The 18,280-nt window shown below is 43.4% G+C and overlaps 1 protein-coding gene across 1 annotated transcript in view; it reads right to left on the bottom strand.

Moving 5' to 3' along the window:
• Window positions 1-18,280, bottom strand: part of PPARGC1A (PPARG coactivator 1 alpha) — a 655,208-nt gene that overhangs the window by 532,756 nt on the left and 104,172 nt on the right. The window lies entirely within an intron of this gene.

The following is an 18,280-nucleotide window of genomic DNA, read 5'->3' as shown; positions in this document are numbered from 1 at the left end:
CCCCTCTGTGGCCATTGTTTTCAATTCGCGAAAAAATATCGTCAGACATCTAGTGAGGATTCAAAGAACGCAATGTCTGAGAGATGCCTAGCAAAGACAAAAGCAGCCCCTGAAAGCTTATCTACCACAGGACTCAACACGCTGGAGAAAAACTAAGGTAGAATTCCAGGATTCACACTCAGCGCACGCTCTTATTTTTGTCATTTTTCTATCTGCGTGGAAAATTTCTAACCGCTATCTTAGCAAAGTCTCTACCATCCAAGCATGACCAACCACAAGTTTTGGTTGTCATTGCTTGTTTGGGTTTTTTGTTTGTTTGTTTGTTTGTTTGTTTGTTTTGTTTTTTAATTACTGACTTTGTTTTTCCAGGAAATTCTCTTATGTGCTGCAATGGGTGTGGGGAGGGCAGTTACAGATAGGCGGTTAGTTATTAACAAATTGAACGCTCCCTTTTCTAAAACACTTATTAACTGAAGAGACAGTGTTCCCTGTGTTGTTATACATAGTTACGTGGGATAATAGCGTAAGAGTATCCTCCTTTGGTGCAAGCGTTTCTGATTTGGCTTTCAGAAGATTCAAGGCATTTTGATTTCTATATTTAGAAACCCAGGGCTTTTTGGTATGCTACAAATCATGCCGAGGCAAGACTAATTGTAAGCACTTGTACTTAAAAATTAGTTTCAAGAATAAGAACCTTCAGAGGTTTCCATATTGTATTCCGCTAGAGTATCATTAAGGGAAGCAATTACTTATCAGGATATACTCAAAACAACTTTATTGCATTCGGAGGAAATAATGGGAGTTGTCTGTCTAAATTACTAGGCAGGGGCCCTGGAAATCACTCAGCATAATTCTTGGCATAAGGTAGGCAGTCAATAAATGGGCCGGGGAGTCAGGTAAATGACCACCTAGTAAGTGTTAGGTGTTTGCACATATTATGCCATTTAGTCTTCATTCATAATAACCCCTGAATGAGGTAGGACTATCCTCATTTATGGATGAGGAAACTGAGACTCATAAAAGTTCCGTGATGTTTACCAGGTCATTAAGTAAGTAGGTGAGTCAAGATGCCAGCCCACAGGTGCTTGATGCCAAAAGCAATTTTCTTTCACTACGCTCAGCTGTTTCCTTCCTTGTTTCGTTCCTTCTTTCCTGTTTGCCTCCCCTCCTCTATCACGTTCCTTTCACAGATATCAGAAGCCATTTAAATGCCAGCCGAGGACAGACGTCAACAAGGTATTCCCATTTTATGGATCAGTTCACGGTAGGAAAGAACCTCTGAAAGGTCTCAGAATAAAATATGGAGTGCGTTTCTGACTCCTATCCCTCAGTCCTCAGCTGTGAGCACCAGGGTACATTTCAAAGGATCTTTTATGTAGGAAAACAAAGCGTTTGTGTGTAGACAACAGTCACAGGACAGTCCATCACCCAGGGCTGAGATTCCCAGCACAGTATGAACCAGCTGCTCAAGACGACAGAGATACATGGGAGGCAAAAATGGTCTTGCTTCCCATTTGAATTACAAATGCTTCCTGGAGACAAGTCAGGTGGATATGCCCATTTGTTTATCGCCTAATGATACCACTGCTACAGAAAAATAAGTGAATAAGTAAAAGTGAAGCATCTTGATTTATTATTTCTTCAGAATATACCGGAGGCCCAGAGCAATAAAGGGAACTAATTGAGGGCTTTCGTTACATCCCCCAAACACCAGTTGTCTTTCTCTTCCACTGCTTATTTTTCCCCCATTCCTACGTCTCCACACTTCTCTCCTCCTAATTTTTCCTGTTTTACGCATCCTTCCTTTCGACGTCTCTTTTTGGCCCTCTCTTCAAGGACTCTTTTGTCCTTCATCTCCTGAGCAACTCCTCCCTGATTATCTTCTGTCTGCTTCCAAGAGGAGACACCACAGTGGTAGAACTCATACCTCCTTGTGGGCAAGAGCTTGGTGTCACTGAGTCACTCTGGAGGCGCTGATCTATCAGTGTCCCCTGCTCCTGGGAGGAGATAGAGATGATGCCAGTACCCGTGGACCTCGGTAGGAGGGGGTGGGGGGAGGAGGCGGCGGTAATTTCCTCCAGAAATCCCTACTAAAAATTGTGCCCAGTGTCTCTTTTTAAACGGATTATGGGGGGGGCGCCTGGGTGGCTCAGTTGGTTGAGCGGCCGACTTCGGCTCAGGTCATGATCTCGCGGTCTGTGAGTTTGAGCCCCGCGTCGGGCTCTGTGCTGACGGCTCAGAGCCTGGAGCCTGTTTCGGATTCTGTGTCTCCCTCTCTCTGACCCTCCCCCGTTCATGCTCTCTGTCTGTCTCAAAAATAAATAAACATTAAAAAAATTTAAAAAAAAATTAAATGGATTATGGAAAAGGGATTTTTTCCTGGGTTTTTTTTTTCCTGGGTTTTTTTTTTTCCTGATCACAAGACTAGTAAATATTTATGGAAGATATAGGAAAATATAAAAGAAGAAAGTAATCACCCATTATTTTGCAGTACGGAAGTGATTGCTGTTAAATCCACATGTGTTGTATGCCTGTATTTTAACATATATCATAAATTTGTATATATCACTAATTTTACATATGTACACACATTGTCCATATTATTACAGTTCTCATCAACATCACGTTTAACGGCCGAATCTTATTCCAATGTGTGATTATACCCAAATACACTGAACCATACTCCTTTGGTAAATAGTTGGCTTTTCTTTTTCAATTTTTTGCTGTTATAAATAATGCTACCATGAACAACTTTGTGCAAAAAGTTCATTCTGTAATTTTCAACTAATTGCCTTAGAAAATTATTCCAAAAATAGAACTGTTGGATCAAGGTTATAAGCACTTTAAGGTTCTTTATGTTGCTAAATTGCATTCCAAAAAGCGTTGTGCTCTCTCCAAATCCCTTACCAAGCAAAGAACTTTTTTTTAAGTTTTATTAAAAAGTTTTACAAAGCAAACAATCACCTCCTGATTTGTCATTTGTGAAGAGGCCCGAAAAATCGAGGTCCTTCTTTACCCTGATCCTCACCACCCTGTCTCCCCACGCCGCCCACAGAGGGTCAAGTGCTTATGCCCTCTTGGCTTTATGCCCCTTTCTTGCAAGACAAGTCCACTAACGCCATTCTCTTATTCGTGCATCCAACCCACACTTGAACAGTTGCTGAGAAATTATTTGCCAGGCCCTATGTCGGGTGCTGAGGATATAAAGGTGAGCAGGACATTGTCTCTAACCAATAGGAACAATGGTTTTGTGGGGCAGGCAAGTAAGTACATGACAGCACCAGGAGACAAGAGCTCTACGGAGGGAGTGCTGGTGTTCCACATGTTCCAGGTGCTCCTAGAAGAGAATCTGTAGAGGATGGGTAAAGAGGGGGAGCCAGAAAGACCGCCCAGGGGGGATGATACTTGACCCTTCCCCTGAGGATCAAATAATAAATAATAACAGTCACTCTTTCTGGAGCACCTGGCTGGCTCACTCAGGTAAGAGTCCAACTCTTCATTTCGACTTGGGTCGTGATCTCCCAGTTCATGAGTTCAAGCCCTGCGTCGGGCCCCACACTGTCAGCGCTTGGGATTCTCTCCCTCCCTCTCTCTGTCCTTCCCCCACTCGTGTTCACTCTTTCTCTCAAAATAAAGAGATAAACTTTAAAATATTAAAAAATAAAAATTAAATAAATAAGTAGTTAGTCCTTCTGAGTACTTGCTCTGCACTTACAAGCACTGCTTTATTTATCCTCAGAACACCTCCATTCGGGAGATACTACTAACTCTTTTGTAAGTGAGAAACCTGAGGTTTAGAGAAAGAAATGACTTGTCCAGGATCACAGAGCTAATAAAGGGTAAAGCCAAATGTAAGCCAGATCTACCTACAAAGCTCTACATCAAGCTTCTCCCAGGCCCACGACGAGGACCCATCAGCCCAAATCAGGCTCCCCAAGGCTTGAGCTCTGACTCCCCAGTTCTAGCTGTGAAGACAGAGAGGTGCCTTCCCCTTGAACCCACCTCCTCCCAGGCAACCTCCCTTGCTTTGACCTGCAAGCGGTGGCTTCACCCCTGAGCTCCTTTGTCACCCAGCCCGCGCCTTCCCTTTCTCTTGAGCTTGGTGCACCTGACATTCCCAGAGCCTTGGCATTCAGGTATAAATTGGCCCAAATTGCCAGAAAACTGATGGAATTAGACAAGGGCCAGTGACGACTCTCAGTGTCCCAGCCTCTCTGTCTCCAAAGCAAGGAGATCAGAAAGGACAGGAAGTAAGCCCCTTTGCAAGGCTCGTGGCATAAAATCCCACCCACGAGCCACTGAACCATCCACATTTAGCACTGCCATCTGAATGGCAAACCAAGGGTTTGTGTCCAATTGAAAAAGCAGACACTTGTGGCCTCTTTCGATGGAGAAGAAAGGACAAGAAGTATTTTAATGATGTTTTTTAATCATTTCCTCAGAGCACGTGACGAGAATATATTTGCTGGAAAATGAAAAAGAACACAACATCAATTTAGTGCGGAAAACCACTCTAACACCTAAGGGTCTGGTCTCACATTTTTCATTAATTCCAGGCTGACAACTTTCCACATTAGGTGCTTCATCCAACTCCCGCTTCCTAGAAGCACACAAGCAAATCAAAATGTCTTTGGCTTTGCCAAGAAGTCTTTCAAATATGGGACACCAACTCCGGTTTCAAGTCATATTTTGCTGCCCCAGTTCTACTCTCAGCTATACATTTTCCATTAGAAACGTCCATCCATCAACCCTGTTAGTTTTCTCATGAAACTTACAGGTACTGAGAACTCATCTTCCTAAGTGGTCGCCACAAAGATGATTTCAAACACAGCCTGTCAACAAAAGGACGAAGCTATTAGCCGAAAAAAAAGTCAACAGCTTAACTCCAAAGACACCACTTGGATCATTTCCGCCCCTCCACAAGAATCTCCAATGCCTTTCCTTGTTCACAGAATTCAGCCCAATACTTTTCATGTTTTTCTTATTGTAGTAAAATACACACATATACGACATAAAATTTACCATTTAACCACTCTGACGTGTGTGGTTCAGTGGCATTTAGTACATTCATATTGGTATATAGTATATACATACCTGTATACGGTACTCACTGACAAGTAACTCCTCATGCCGGCTCCCTCCAGCTCCTGGGAACTTCCATTCTACTTCCTGTGTCTATGAATTTGATTATTCTAGGTCCCTCCCGTAAGTGGAGCCATACCACCTTTGTCCTTCTGTGCCTGGCTTCTTTCACTTAGCTTAATGTCTTCAAGTTTCACCCCTGTCATGCAGGTATCAGAATTTCATTCCTTTTCAAGGTTAAATAATATTCCATCGTATTCAGGCCAGTACTTCTTGGTGTGACATTTTAACCCTCCAAATCCTTGCCTGATTTCTATTTTTCTTTCCCTAACTTATTTTTTATTACATAGTTCTGCCGGTCCCAGGGCAGAGATGATTCAGGAGTTCCTTGTCTATTCCCCAGGAATTTTTAAACCTTTCCACTTTTGCTCATGCCGGTTCCTGATCCCACCCAGCACACCCTCCACCCTGCTTTCTCTCACCTAAATCCTACTTGTTCTCTTAGCTCCACTCGATGCCTACTCCACCACAGAGATCCATGGGAGCACAGATCAAAAGAGATCCCTTGGGGCACCCAGGTGGCTCAGTAGGTTAAGCGTCCAACCCTTGATTTTGGCTCAGGTCATGATCTCAGAGTTCGTGAGATGGAGCCCTCCCCCCACTGGGCTCTGTGCTGACAGTGCAGAGCCTGCTTGGGATTCTCTCTCTCCCTCTCTCTCTGCCCCTCTCCTACTCACGCTCTCTTTCTGTCTCTCTCTCTCAAAATAAATAAGTAAACATTTAAAAAAAAAAGAGAGGTCCCTTAAGCACCCTCTATGTTCAGGACACCATTCAATTACAGTCAGACCACCTGTAAAGCGTGTGCTTTCATACCAACAAATGGAAACTCAAGTCCTGTCTTCCCTAAAGCAAGACAGTTCAGAACACATTTGTCAATTCTTTGACAATTCCTGTTTTCATTAAAATTTAAAAATAGAAACATTTTTTTTTATCTCTGCCCAGGGAAAAAAATAATATGGCTAATATGTCCTGAGTACACATATACAATAAAGTATATTGCGTGTGTGATCTCAGTTTAAAATGAATATGGGGCGCCTGGGTGGCGCAGTCGGTTAAGAGTCCGACTTCAGCCAGGTCACGATCTCACGGTCCGTGAGTTCGAGCCCCGCGTCAGGCTCTGGGCTGATGGCTCGGAGCCTGGAGCCTGTTTCCGATTCTGTGTCTCCCTCTCTCTCTGCCCCTCCCCCGTTCATGCTCTGTCTCTGTCTGTCCCATAAATAAATAAAAACGTTGAAAAAAAATTTTTTTTAAATGAATAGCCTTTTGGGGCAGTGGACTATTTCTAATGGAACCCTCTGAACTAAAGATAAACATCACTTTAGTCCAAAGAGTAGGGCACATATTCTCTTGATTTTCCTTCTCAGTTATAAATAAAAAGTATATTAAGTGGCATAAACACACTGGCAAAAAAAAAAAAAAAAAGAAAGAAAGAAAGAAAGTAGACACAACTACACCTCTATTAATTAAACTGTTCACTAAAAATTCTGACTGGATATTTCTCTTTAAGATTTGCAATGGCTTGGATTTTATGTATCTTTTTTGTAGTTAAATTAGTAATAACAGCATTAAAATCTTAAGGACTGTATAGTACTATATTTAATTATCTTCTCCCATAATTACACTGATTAAACACAGCATAAGAGACGATAAAGATAGATAAAACATTATGGCTACAAAACTTTTCTTTAATGTTCATAAAATGACTATTAAGCCCTAGGTGACTAAATTAATATCACCCATACAATTTTATGGGATTTCTGTCCACATCCAACAGCACCATTTGCCATGATGGCAGATTTCTCTCTCTCTCTTTTTTTTTTTTACAGCGGCACTGAAACTCGAACTACTACTTTTCAAAAAAAAAAAAAAATGGGAACACAGGGGGCTGGCTGAGTCCACTTTGCTAGAAGAAGTTTCTGTTTGACCAATGTTGCAAGCTAATACCAGCTGTAGACACTTAAACCCAATGACCACCCTCACTACCTCCTCTTGAGGTAAGCACATTATCCATTGCTTCATTTTCTTCTGAACGTTATCTCCAGAGATTTGAGTTGATACTGACAGAACAGATGATCAAGGCAGCAGATTTACATTTTCCATCTGAAGAATGACCCTCCGAAACACCCAAGGACTTTCATACTGAGTGACCCATGCTATTATAAAGATGAAAGAACATGACAGAATCCCAGGAAAAATTCATTCTAAAAGCTAATCGTGGGGGGAGGAAAAGAAAACTATTTGAAAGCTTTTCAAATATAAAGAAGAGCTCCCCAGGATTATAATTTAGCAATTAAAAAAATTATATATACATCTACACATAGAGTCAGCTAGCAGAACCAAAATAAACCTACCGATCTAAATGCATTATCATCACTAAAAATCTGCACAAATTTTTCATCAGTGCTTGTAAAATGAAAATATCTTTTAATACTAAGTCCATTCTTTTATTAGATCAGCAAATATATTTTAAGTACCTGTTGCGTGTTCTACACCTGAAACTCATAGGACACTATATGTTAACTATACTGGAATCGTAATTAAAAAGAAAACAAAACAAAACAAGAACCTATAGCGAACTAGCTAAGTCCTAGATGTGGTAGAGAAAACAATAAAATCAACACAGTCTGTGACTTCATGAAGCTGACAGTCTAGTGGAGGAGGCAATAAACAAACAACGATACAAATCAACGGTGATCATTGTCTTGAAAGAAAAGTTAAGGATACGTTGAGGAAAGCTAACCGCAGAATTTAATTTAGATTGGATTCAGGACAGGGGCGCCTGGGTGGCTCAGTCTGTTAAGCGTCCGACTTCGGCTCAGGTCACGATCTCGCGCTCCGTGAGTTCAAGCCCCGCATCGGGCTCCGTGCTGATGCCTCGGAGCCTGGAGCCTGCTTGGGATTCTGTGTCTCCCTCTCTCTCTGCCCCTCCCCCGTTCATGCTCTGTCTCTCTCTGTCTCAAAATAAATAAACGTTAAAAAAAAAAAAAAATCTTGGATTTAGGACAGAAGACCAGCAAGGGCTGTCCAAGAAGACAAAATTGAAGATATGAGGGATGTGTGGAAGTTAATCCGCAGAAGCGTCAAAGAAAGCACATTCTGAGCAGAGGGGACACACAATTAAAGGCCCTGAGGTGAGAAGGAGCTGAGCACAGTTGAGACACTGGCAGTATGTACATTCCAAGCAAGCGGGGTTCCGATCTGCTTCATTTACCACCTGTTCATAGTGTCTTGCTCACAGAAATGTCTTGCTCACAGAGGGCGTTCACTAAATATGCGTTAAATTGTTGAGTGAGTAGATGTGGCCAGTGTAGCTGGAGTTTAGTGAAGAAGAAGAAGAAAAGCAGCCTAAAATGAATCTGTTCACACAGGCACGAGTCATATCATGGAGGGCCCTGCCACCACGTTGAAGATGGTTCTAGTATCTCACCACAACACCCAACACACCCACCACCAACTTGTTTCGTCTTCTACTGACTAAACCCACAGGCTTCCTATGCTTTGTATCTTTGTTGTAAGATTCTCAACGGCAGAGGCCATTTCTTTCTCATTTTTATGGCCCTGTGCCTTTCACACGCAAGGAATAAAAAGGCACTTGAGTACTTATTGACTGAACTTCCATTTATCGAGTCCTTAGTATGGGCCAGGTAGTGTTCTAAGCACTTGGTATGCATTGATTCACTCAAGTTTCAAAAAAAAAAAAAATCTGCAATAAATGTAGGTGTGTATGTGTGTGTGCATGGGAGCGTGCGCATGTGCGTGAGAGAAAGAAAGCACAATTTTCATGATTTTTATTTCCAATTACACACGAGAAAATGAAGGCTTATGGAGATTAGAGAACCTGCCCAAGACCCTGTTGCTAGCAATTACCAAATCTTTTGCCCCTAGTATCTATTCTTTTATTACAGTACGCTGCCTCTTTCAACTAAACTATAAAGGTAAGAACCCCACTGATTCCTCTTTTAGACAAAAATACATATAATGGCTACCATATGATATATAAGTAAGTCGTTCCTCTATTATACTACCAAGACTTAAATTCATGTTGGAAAATGTGTTTTCTTCGTTAGGGTATAGTAAAATTTAAAGAGTGTTGTGCTTTAAAGAAGATGGATAAAGTAATCAAAAACAAAACTACTTTCTTTTAATTAAACTACATTTGGGGAAAATACAAAAACTTTACTGAGTCTGACTTTGAGCCTTTGATGTCTTCAGATTCCATCATGGGCATCCAAAGCCAGTGTGGTCCACTGGAATGCTTTGCTTTGGTGCTAGGGTAAGCCTCTGACATCCTGAAGATAATTTTGTGGCACATCTGTGACGTTTTCCTAAAACCAACAAGCCCTCCCATATTGGTGACAGAAACTGGTCTAGAAAGTAGAAATCCGACCCACTGTGACATTCTCATTTTCTGATGAGCTCAATGAGCTTCAAACTTAGCTCTGAAGGTCAGTTGTCTTGTGGGATTTATTTGGAGGGAGGGGACTGGAGACCCAGAATAGAACGTTTCAAAATAGCAAAAACCACCACTAAAGCATTCTGCTTCTACACCCTTTTGGTTCAAGCCAAACCCTTACAGATGCATTACCCTGTATGCATACTTCCCAAGCTAGTCTCAATGATATGGCAGTAAATTAAAAAAAAAAAAAAAAAAAAGTGATCCAAATCTAAAATCCATTTACTTTATGGACCCAAGGTAATACATACCTTATAGGCCTGTCCTAATAGTTAGGGCTGAGTGTAGAGATGTGGTATGTGTGTTACTTTTAGGAAGATTCTTTAGTTAATATATTTTGAGCAAGCAAAGCTGCCCTGTATTTGAAAAACAAAGCAAGAAAGAAAAACAATTAAATGAGCCATATGTTACACCAACGTCAGGTTAAACCAAGTGCAAGGATACTTACACTCAAGGCGTAAAGAAAAAGTGAGGAAAGGGGACATAATACCCCCCCCTTATCCAAATCACCAATCCCTTCATGAGAGGATATAAAAATAATAGCCCACACCTATAGAACACTTACTGCATGCTAGAAAACATATTTAACCTTCATATCAACCCTACAACACAAGTCACAGTTTACAGATGAGGAAACCGAAGCAAGGAAGTTAGGCAATTTGCCGAAGTCACACAGCTAATATACATAACATCAGGGTCTTTGTCACTAACTAGAACACGGCTTTGCATTCATTACGAGCAGAATGTGGAGAAAGGACAACAAAAACCAATGTAGGGAAAGAAAAGGTCAGGTGGGATCGGGTGCTGACAGACCCGGAAATCAGATGCTGAAATTTACGTTAGGGGAAAAGAGATTAGGAAACAACAGTTGTGATATACTGAAAGCAGTGTTTAAGGCAGATTACCCTGGCTATGGATGCTTTGCTTGATGTGGGGTATTTATTAAAAAACAAAAAAAAAAAAACAAAAAACAAAAAAAAAAAAAACCTTTAGGGGGCGCCTGGGTGTCTCAATAGGTTAAGCATCCGACTTCGGCTCAGGTCATGATCTCGAGCCCCACATCAGGCTCTGCACTGACAGCTCAGGGCCTGGAACCTGCTTCAGATTCTGTCTCCCTCTCTCTCAGCCCTTCCCCCATTTGTACCCTGTCTCTCAAAAATAAATAAACATTAAAAAAAATTTTCAAAGATGACAGTGGACATTAAAGAACTCAATATATTTAAAAAAATAGTTCACAAAATTAAACCCAGATATAACCCAAAACCCATTCCAAAAAGACACGACCCAGTGTAAGAAGTATTTACTCTTAAGTATTTGAAATTATTTTATTTTACAAGTTCAGCTGAAGGGGGAAAAACTTTCATGGTACAGAAAATATACAGCATCTGGATTTGGGACATAGTGTACTGTGAGACTATTTTCTAACCCAAAAATCACAGGTTTTTTTTAAAAATATGGTCTTCTTAAAAAAGGCCTCCTGTAGTCAACAAAGAAGAGAGAGGTTTTCACTTTTTTTTTTTTTTTTTATTTCAGCATGAATTTTATTCTATCCTGTGCAGCAGTTTCTATGAAAAGTTGCAGAGCTGGGTACTATGTTGGTTGGGCCCTAGGGTTGCAGCTAAAGACCCGAAAGGGAGTGATAAACCTGATGGGTGTAAATCAAGGAGGCCCAAGAGGGTTGAATTTTGGGTCCGTTCTGTTGCTATTCCAACTCCCAAATGCAGCACGCCCGGACATTACCAATACAGAGCCACCAGAGAGTGGGAGGCGAGAGGCCAGGAGAAGCCTGGGATATTAGGAACATGGGAGATAGAAGCTGACCCAGAGGCAGGGATGAATCTGAAAAGCGGGTTGCGAGTTGAGGTAGATAGCACAAAGACATCAATCCAACAGCACACACAGTGATATCAGGCACTGGCCCCTGCCAGAGAAGCTAGGTGAGGGGGCAGCTAGGACACAAATGGGCAACACAGGTAGGCAGTACCCTAGCAGTTGACAGAAGAGAAGGTTCTAGAAGCATGAAGCTCAGTCCAGCTCCAGGGAAGGGAATTTGAAAGGGCTAATGGACCTAGCTAGCATTCACTATTCTGTGGGTGAGGGTATTCAGAAGGAGCCCCGTTCACCCCCTCCTCAAGGTCTCAGAGGCAGGGTCACGCCAGACCCAGAGCTCTTGAGCAACCTACCTAGATCCAGCATCAAGGCCTGACCAAGGTCTGAGGACTTAATTCTCAAGTCACCGAAAGTGCTGGGGCTGCTTTAGACTGACCAACGCAAGAGCAGACGAGCCAACATCCGACTGCCCGCCCCAAACCTTGACATGTACCCAGGTGACCTCTGAGTTTCTTCCCCACCTGGGAAGCACAGGATTATTTGTTTACAAAAACCCGTTTGTCTTTTTAAGCAGCCTTCTCTCTCCCTCCAGACCAGATGCTTCTCAGAAGCAGGTAGCACTTTTTATGCTTCTTTCCCACTCTCATGGAACTTAATGCTCTGGAGTGAGTGCTTTAAAACCACCCATTAAACAAATCCTGTCTGGAGGCCTTGGTCAGCATTACCACTGAATTTAAAGAAGCCCATCTTGCCAGGCAGGCTGGGGTTCCTTAGCTGATAGTCAGTGTCTCCGGAGAACATGTGGGACTGTTCGAGGGCTGGGAGAGGAATTCGGGATTTCAGCGGCATGTTGCACACATCTAATCCAACTGGCATTGCCAGCGATCGAACCAAAATCTGGTTTAATGCAGTAAGATCTGCAAAGCCAGTCCCAAGTGACCCTTTAAAATAATCAATCATTTTCCTCAAATCCTCCTTCGTCTTAAATACCAACCTGATTCCTTTGCTAACAAACTAGGTGCTTATTCCGCAAGCCACAAAGCACTGCTGATTAGTAATCAGGGAAGTCGAGGACACAGAAGGGAAGTTGAGCACAGACTGAGAGATGAGCCAGTTCGTCTGTCCTTCCCCCTACCCACCGCCCCCAACGTGGGTTTTGGAAAAAAAAGTCAGGGACGATATCTTCCATTTTCATCAATATTTTATCAACTGAAGAAACATTGCGGAGAGATGGCAAGTGATTCTACGTTCTCGTTTTCTGTGGCAGAAGGCTTGGCCTTTTGATTTCTTAACTCCCAAGGCTTGCTAAGGATTTTCAGGAGTGGGGCAGAAGATAGAACAAATTCTTTAGAGGTCCAGAACCTTATTAATTTCACTTACTACTTCTGTGAACTCCGCGAAGTCACTGAGCCTCTCAGGACCAGTGTCTCGTGTGTGAGGTACGATGATATCTACCCCTGAGGTTGTTACAGTGTTAAGTAAGAAAGATCACGAATATCCCTGGAACATGGGGATGCTTCCTCAGGACCCACTCAAGTCATCTGACATTCTAACACCGCAGGACCATAGATTGAATTCTTAGAAACACTGGAGCCATTTTGATGGGAAGCGATTCAGCCCTACTTGATTGCAGGGTACACGCTAGGTTCAAAAAACCACTTTGTCATCAGAAAAACTCTAGACAGGAGAAGCTGAGATGTATCTGTTACCTCTTGCTAATGCAACAAATTTCCTCAGACCAGGACGCTGGGACCTGGGCAATGGAAAATTAGTCGTGGGTTTACTTCCACCATTTAGTTATCTTCTATTAACCAAAATGAAGTTTTTACCCAGGTAGTGTGAAAACAAAACCACGGTGACATATCATTTGAAACTGTCCCTCTGTTGTTGGCTTGGACTTGAATTCGGCTATTTCAACCAAGATGGGAAAAAAGTGTTGAGAAATCTGTCCCCAGCAAAGAGAAGCCAGGGAATGTTTTCATCTCCCGGAGTCAGCTTCCATCAGAAAGCTGAAGCGACTTACCAAAGCTACACTTGTCACGACCTCTTCTCTGCTCCTATTTTACAAACAGAAACAACTCACTCTTACAAGTCATGACTGATGGCATAGGAAACAGGAGCCAAACAGATTTTAGAAGACTTGTCCATCATCCTTTCTATAGCTTCTGAGGCATGGCCAAGCCTCTGCCTTATTAGGCGAGTAACATTCTAAGTAACTCTCTAACCAAGCTAAATAGGCCCCAAGGCAAGAAGACTCAAGTGAGAAGAAAAATCCAGCACAATGGACCCCCTGCCTCTTACTGCCAAAAAGAGAAGCGGTGTGCCTGCCACTCGTATCTTCACCTATGGCAAGATGCCCCCTCAATCTGTGCCCTCTCTCCTTCTCTAAATTGGATTTATAATCTCCAGCCCCTTATACAGAATCCCAGGTACAGGTCAATGGCTGTCACTGTGAAAAACAAGAAAAAAAGAAAAGCTTACCACTTCCTAATGCCTTTTAGCCCCAAGGCACAATAGTACCCTTTCCATATATATATATATATTTTTTTATTTTTTTTTTTTTAGCAAAAGCCTCAAATGAAATGATAATGTTAATTTATCTGAGCTTAGTGGCTGGAAGAAAGCAAAGTGCCAGGGCACAGCAGTCACAAACTAGCAGAGGACCATTCAAAGAGCTCAACTGGGGTGGGGAAGGAGGGACACTCCTATTGTTATGTTAGAATCCTATTTATATTTCAGCCATCAACTTGAAATAGGCCAGCTCAAGCCAGGCCTCCTAAACTTATTGTAATCCTCACTACTATCTCTGTAAGACAATGAGTTTCCCAAGCCTGTGTGAATTGTACTAAGGAAGCGACAGGGAGTCCCTCTCAGTCAATATTTTCATAGAAAGTCACTTCACGGGAAGGCCCAGGGTGTGACCTAAGCTAATAAATGATTATCCTTCGCTACTAAAATCAGGACCCTAATTAACTTGCTAATTGTTGGTCTCTGTTCACGGACATTAACCTGAGTTATCCCACCATATACACCTGTAAGTAAATTACAGGCTCTATACTCAAGATGAACCTTCTGTCCTAGTGGATAAATGTGACTTCAATGTGTCAGCCACACATAATTCTTTAAAGTGACCAAGTGTACAAGATTCTATTATGGGCACTTCTCCAAGCAAATTAAATGGACACAAACTCCCTCTAATAATTTATTTCCTCAGTAGAGTCTGCGGGCATTACTCTTTGAAAGGCACAGCCTCCTTGTTCTTACATTTCTCTGTTGTTATAGCTACCCTTGCTGGCTTTCCATAGGCCAAGCAGTCTAAGCTAAACACTGTATGGTCCTTATCTACCTTATTCCCCATAAAGACCTGGGAGGTATATGTTACTTTTATGTCCATCTGATAGAGGAAGAAACGAAGTTTAGAGAGTTCAAGTAACTTGTCTTAGAAAGTACTGTTAATGACCATATATGAGTATATCCCCTCGACAATGGACTGAACATTTGTATCTCCCCCAAAATGCATATGTTGAAATCCTAACCTCCAAGGTGATGATATTAGCAGGTGGGGTCTTTTGGAAGTGATTAGGTCATGAGGTTGGAGCCGACATGAACGGGATTAGTATCTTTATAAAAGGGACCCCAGAGAGCTCTCTCTGCCTCTTTTGGCCATGACAGGATATGAGAAGTTTGAGACCGCAAGACGACCCTCACCAGAGCCTGACCGTCCTGGCCCCCGATCACAGACTTCCAGCTTCCAGAACTGTGAGAAGAAAGTATCTGTTGTTTATAAGCCACTAGCCTATGATACTTTCGGTATAGCAGCCCAAGCTAAGAGACCCTCTGTGACCACTGGTAAGCATACTTAGATTCTTCATACAAGCCCAGACCCTTTGCCTGAGGGCTTTCTCTGCTCGCCATGCCCCTGGGTCCACTGAGGAGGGCAGTATGGAAGTGCCAAGATGCTGAGGTCCCCTGTCCCAGGAGCATCCCTCAAATAATGGCAGATGTGATTATGGATAATACTTGAGCTTCCTCTCCCCTTGAGGAGGACGAGGCTAACGCAGGTCTACATGGTCATCCAGAGGACTCGGCAGACCTGGGTTCCAGTTGCCCACAGCAGTCACCTGCTCACTAACACATCTTATACTGACTTCCTCACCCTCTACCTCAAGATTACCAGGAGCATCCAAATGAATCTGCACCCAAATAAATAACTTCAGCTCAAGTCTAAGACTCGGAGTCAGCTTCTGGAGAGGCCACCCTACGACATTTGCCTCAGACTGCGTCACCAACAAATGGCACAGCTGAGAGCAAACCCAGGCTGGCTGATGGTCCATACTCTTACCCCCTAGATTATACTGCTTTCCTTCCATGGTCGCCTGGCGTCTTTAGCAAAAATGCACCTTCCCATATCTGGCGTCATGTTTAATCAGTGCGTTCGAGTAATGAATTAGAATTAGACTTTTCCACACTTTTGTTATATGTTTTCCTGCCCATGTTGCTTCCAACAACTCTACTGGCTTAAATACTCTGGTTAGAGGCTACAAAAGGCATGAACTCTGACCTTCCTTGCTTCCAATGAAGCAACCATTTCATTGCTTCATCTCTGACATACTGCCATCCTGCCTATCATTTGAGCTATCTCTAGAGAGGGTTGAGTCCTTCCTGTGAGTAGAGAGCTAACATTTGTGAGTATTAATGGTATGCCAGGCAATGTTCCAGGGGTAGCAAACGTATCATCTCGGGAATCCTCACAATATCCCTTAGCGGGTGTTAATATCTCCATCTTACAGAGGAGTAAACTGAGGCTAGCAACCTCCTCAATGTCATGCAATTAATATGCTGCAGAGTCAGAATGAAAATTTACATCTCTCTAACCCCAGAACCCAAGCTCTTTTCATGTAACAAATTGTGTTTACATGTGCCAGGTACCGTTCCAAAATCTTAACAACACTAATTCACTTAATCTTTAAAATGACCCTATAAAATAGGTACCGTTGCTATCCTCATTTATAGATGCGATCATTGAGGCACAGAGAGGTGAAGTAACTCGCCAAGGCCACACAGTTAATGGCTGAGGCCAGATTCAAACCCAGGCACTCTGGCTTCTAGTTTTCAAACACTGCTTGTTGCTAACCCTCTTAACCATGATACTCTGTAGTGACACAAACTCTTAGGGTCCATTTAAATGTCCTCACTGTCACTTCTGCCCATTGCCCTTAGTTTCGGCATCCAGAATGCAAAACTAGCCTCCTCTCCCTTCCCTTAATAAAACTAGAAATGTTCAAAGACGGCGATCCTGTCTTTTCTCCCATGGCCTCCCTTCTCTAACAAGGCTTTTCTTGGAAATCCTTTGCCAAATCATCCAGGCCCTGTGGAAACTCTCCGCCCCAGGGGAGAGTCCTTCTCAGAGCTGAGGTCCTCCCGGTGTGGCGGGACCCCTGCCCCTCACAATATGGAGTTGGCTTCCCATGCCCCAGTGCGGGGCTTGGATTCGCGACGCCTGAGGGCTGGGCCTTTTTTAGCAGCTGGGTCCCACGGAGAGGCTCAGCAAAGAGGAGATGCTGTCCTCAGTTCCACCACCCCCATTTTCACACCTATGTCCTTCTTCCATACCGGGCAGACCGCACAGAAGAGCAGGGACAGCTGCAAACATGCTGGGCCTGCTACAAACGGGCCAACACTCTCGTTTCTCTTGGTATTGTCTTCCCACCGATGTCGGGTGGTTATTTGTGGCTTCAAAACAGAGAAATGTTGGGGCACCTGGCTGGCTCAGTCGGAAGAGCAGGCGACTCTTAATCTTGGGGTCATGAGTCGAGCTCCGTGTTGGGTATGGAGAGTACAAAACAAGAAAAACAAACAGAAATGCCGCCGTCCGTTCATTTAGCAAACATTTACGGAGAGCCTCTCTGCGTCAGGGCAGTGCTGGGGGCTGGGAATGAAACAATGGTTGCAGCTCTCCAGGAGCTCCGAGCTTGTACGCAGGACAGGCACAACCGAATAAGCTACATCCAGATCCTCCCCACCCTCACCATCTCCTGACCTCGAAACACTGGAGCGTTCCAGACTCGGGCCCATACTTTATCTCTTCGGAACATCCGCCATTCTGCAGCGAGCCCTTCTGGTCCCCCAGCTTGAACTACCACGTCTATACCGGTGCCACCCCACCTTGCACCTCCGGCCCAGATCTGCCCTGACTCAATGCCCCCCTGTCCAACGGCTCACATACCGTCTCTCCCTGGATATCAAATAGCATCTTAAATTTAACCTGACTAACACCAAAGTCCTGATCCACTGTTAGGGGTTGGACTTTGCCCTCCAAAATGATGGGTTAAAGTCCTAATTCCCAGTCCCTGTGCACGTGACCATCAGGGTGGCCCTCATCCAGTGACTTCCGTCCTTACAAGAAGGAGGAAATTAGACACAGAGTGCCATACGATTAGAAAGCAGAGACTGGAGTGATAGGTCTCTAAGCCAAGGATTGCAACCACTGGAAGGCAGAGGAAGCTAGAAGCGATCCCTCCCTAGAGTCTTCAGAGAACGATAGCTTTGCTGCCACCTGAATTTTAAACTTTAAGCCTCTGGAACTACGAACCAATACATTCCTGTTGTTTTAGGCACCGCAGTTTGTGGCCATTTGTTACCGTAGCCCTAAGAAACGATTGCACCCCCTAAAAAAACCCACACCTCCCATCTGAATGGAAGGCAACTCTACGCTCCCCATTGATGGGACCAACTCTGCACTTTTTCACTCGTACAGCTCGCATCTAACCCATCAGGAAACGTCACCGGCTCCACGTTCAAACACACCCTGAAGGTGACGACTTCTCGCCACCTGTGCAGCTACTCTTCCTTCAA

This window comes from Herpailurus yagouaroundi, unplaced genomic scaffold (genome assembly GCF_014898765.1).
Source record: "Herpailurus yagouaroundi ecotype Mexico unplaced genomic scaffold, PumYag 28, whole genome shotgun sequence".
NCBI lineage: Eukaryota > Metazoa > Chordata > Mammalia > Carnivora > Felidae > Herpailurus > Herpailurus yagouaroundi.
Note: the sequence above shows the minus strand (reverse complement) of the source record. Positions and strands in the feature narration are given on the sequence as shown.